Source organism: Lithobates pipiens, unplaced genomic scaffold (genome assembly GCF_037356315.1).
Source record: "Lithobates pipiens isolate NorthernLeopardFrog02 unplaced genomic scaffold, aLitPip1_a1.2 Scaffold_8, whole genome shotgun sequence".
NCBI lineage: Eukaryota > Metazoa > Chordata > Amphibia > Anura > Ranidae > Lithobates > Lithobates pipiens.
Genome location: NW_027507903.1, coordinates 260108275 through 260111634, shown reverse-complemented (window position 1 = coordinate 260111634; position 3360 = coordinate 260108275). Strand labels below are relative to the sequence as shown.

Here is a 3360-nt window from a genome sequence, read left to right as displayed (position 1 = left end):
TGGAAGACGTGCGGGCCAGTCCGAGCCACTAGATTGAACAAGCATATTAAATAAAACCAGAGACCAACATTAACCATAATAACTGTGCCATGGGGGGACAACCACCCACGCTCACCCGTATGACTACCCCAGTCCCCGCCGCCCCCCCATTGCCACCCTCAAATGTCACACTATACACCCGGAGAAGCGGGGGGTTGGCCCAACAAGAATCAAGCCCCCAAGGTCACATTACCCCCCTAGTCCCAAAGCGAGAGCGAACGACCCCCCGTCCCTCCCTCCCCCCAGCGACCAGACATCCCGCCGCCTGCATCAGTCACACAAAATGTCGCCAGTGGGGACAGAACGAGAAACACCACTCCCAATGACCAAGTCGAGGAGCCCCCTCACGCCACCCCCAGATGAGGCTGGGGCAGGGTGCCATGGGTAATTTGCTATCAGTACATACCCCAGATATGGCCCATCATCACAAAACAGAAGTCCCCACCTCCCCCCGCAAGTTCTGAAACAAGCTCCATCAGCTAAACCTTAATCCCTGTCCTGTATGGAAGGCAGGACAAGTCTACTTATCAAGGGTAGTGTTCCGCCAGCTGGATAGTTCAAGGTTCGGGGGAGGCGAAGTCAGCTCTGTATCCTTGCCTAGATCTGGAACGACAGCGTCTCCTGCTGGGCCTCTGGGGCCTGGGTGGCAACAACTACAGTCCATGTAACATGGTTTCCTATGGAATACGTTCTGTAGTGCAAATCTGCAAAATGCAAAAAAGCACTAAAAATGCATAAGTGTAAATCCAGCCTAAGATAAATCTGGGAAGAGGGTTAGGGTCACAGAGGTGTCAGTGGACAGGACAGAAATTAAAAACAAGAATAAATGTACACAGAAACGCCATTAAAGTGCTTAAGGAAGATGATTTATGCATACCTGCTGGACATCATTTCTCACAACCAGATCACACTATGCAAGACTTGAATACTATGGTTCTTAAAGGGAACTTCAAAACCACTCAAGAAAGGAAAACTTTTTAACTAAGAATGATAATTAATTTGACACAAAAGATGATGGACTAAATGTGGACCTCAGCTTTCTAAATCATGAGTGGAAAGTTAGTTGTACTTTGGGATGTAATCAGTTTCAAACATGAACAGTTCAGCACCACCTCCTGAAAGTGGGCAGTATTCCGCATCGCAGCAGAGGCCCTTCTTTTATGCACAACCAACAGCACAACCACCTTTCTCAAAGCCTTGGTACCTTGCCCAACTATATAATCCATACTGCATTTCTGGACCAGGTTACCGGAGGGGTAATCCATATATGCCCTATTATTCGGTCCAACTTCATGAGTATCCTAGATTTTATGTCCCTCAACAGCAAATGAACTTGAGAATGAACTGGAGACCTTATTTTAATCCTCATCCACCATCCCTTATGTAAATAAAATTCCACTAGAAGTAGAACATCAGTCTATTCTTGCTGAACACGTTGATGCTGCACATACTGTTAATGATGTCCACCAAGCAACACAGAAGAAACTGATGCATCTGAAGAAGCAAGTGAAGAGCTTCTGGTTGGATTGGATACATGTCCAGAAAAAGTGGCTCAAAGCCAGTCTGTATGTAATGGAGAAACAAAGGTGGCAAATGCAAGTGTATGGGTAGAAGACTCTGTACAAAAGTTTATCGCCTCAACATCCTAGGTGGCCTGGATTGAAAATCAAGAAACAAATTATGACTATGATGTGTATATGTCTCAGAGAAGGCAAAAGCACCCCAGTATATTAAGCATTACATCTGAGGAGCTTTCATCAAGAGATGGGGGCTCGTCCATGGATAATGGCTCAGTTTCTTATTTTATGCCAGATTATATGCTTTGAAAAGGCTTGTATGCTTTCTGACGAAGTGCAGAGAGCTCAGAAAAGGAGAAAATTCAAAGTGGTGGCTCTCTGAAAGAGGATGACGTTCCAGTGAAGCATGCCAGGAGTCGATATCAAAAAAGTTGCGGCCCTTCTATTGGGCAAAATGTTAAAGGTGTTTCTAGCAGGAGCCGAAAAATTGGAGTACCCATAAGAGGCTAAAACATGAGTAAACTCTACTCCGTTAAAAAAGAAACCAAGAAAGATTCAATCTTTGTCTGAATCTGAAGATTCTGAAGAATATTGGGTAAAGAAAGCTTGCACAAATTTGAGAAAGATGAGACAGATGAAGAATATTATTTTGAGGAAGATCTACCAAATGAGCAGCTGGACTTTTGTAAAACAAACTTCTTTAAGCAGATTGCTCAGCAAAGGATTTTGTTGAAACCACCAAAAGGGGCCTTTCCGGGCCACCTTGTTGGGTGGCCTGTCAGAGAAAAGCTTAAAGTAAAGAAAAAGAGTTTAACTGAAGCTCTTGAGCAGGTGCATAAACTTAAAGCATGTGACTATGCAAAGTAAGAGAAGTCTGAGAGAGGATGAAAAGAGGTGAACGAACTGAAGAAACCTCAGCAGAAAACAGGTGGAAAATCCCAAAAGAAAACCTCTGGGGCAACTGCTGAATAGTACTGGGTACTAAGAGGTACTAAGCTCAAATTCACAGAACCTGCATATTATCTGCAAGATACAACCAAAAGCCAAGAGCAAGACAAGCCTCCAAAAAAAAAAGGAATGCGCAAGTCTTCTTCTAAAAGAAAACAAGCAAGAACAGATACAGAGGAAACATGGGAAATCTCCAGATCCTTCTTGTATAGAGGTCACGGCTTAAGGAAGGGTGGCACCAGGAACAAGTAGCTCATCTGCTTTATATTTTGTAATTAAAAAAATTATGTATATTTATTTCTTTATGTAAGTAATGAATTATTGTAAAGGATTGTCAAATTGAAAACTGAAAAGGAAATATTGTTAGGGAAGTAAAATTGCACTTATAAAATAAAATGTAAAAAACACAATTCACTATTTTAATAGAAAAAATAAAGGTTAATCATAGACTTGTAAAAAAAAAAAGAAAAAAAAAAGCTTTCTAAATCACTATCCAACAGTTTTATGACCAGTGTCATCTCTGTGACTCTAAACCCCTCTCCACAGACCTCTCCCTGTCTTATCTCACTAGTGATTAAAGTTTGATTACCATTCTGCTAAAACGTGTATTAGTACTGCTTGGATCTTGAAGAAGGTCATACACCCTAAAAGCTTATCCTGAAAATTTGGTTAGTTAGTGCAAATAAAAGTATCATGGACCCTACTCAATCGTTTTTGTTGCAAGTGCACTAATACAGCTACAGTCACCTCAGGCAAGTGATATACACAATTTCACAGCCAGAAGGGGATACACGCTGAAAGCTTGTTCTGAAAATTCCGATGTTAATGCAAATAAAAAAAGTAATATAGACAGTAA

At 41.8% G+C, this 3360-nt stretch overlaps 1 pseudogene; it reads left to right on the top strand.

The window, feature by feature from the left end:
• Positions 1-1132: 1132 nt before the first annotated feature.
• LOC143962052 (uncharacterized) lies at positions 1133-2756 on the top strand (annotated as a pseudogene).
• The last annotated feature ends 604 nt before the right edge of the window (positions 2757-3360 follow it).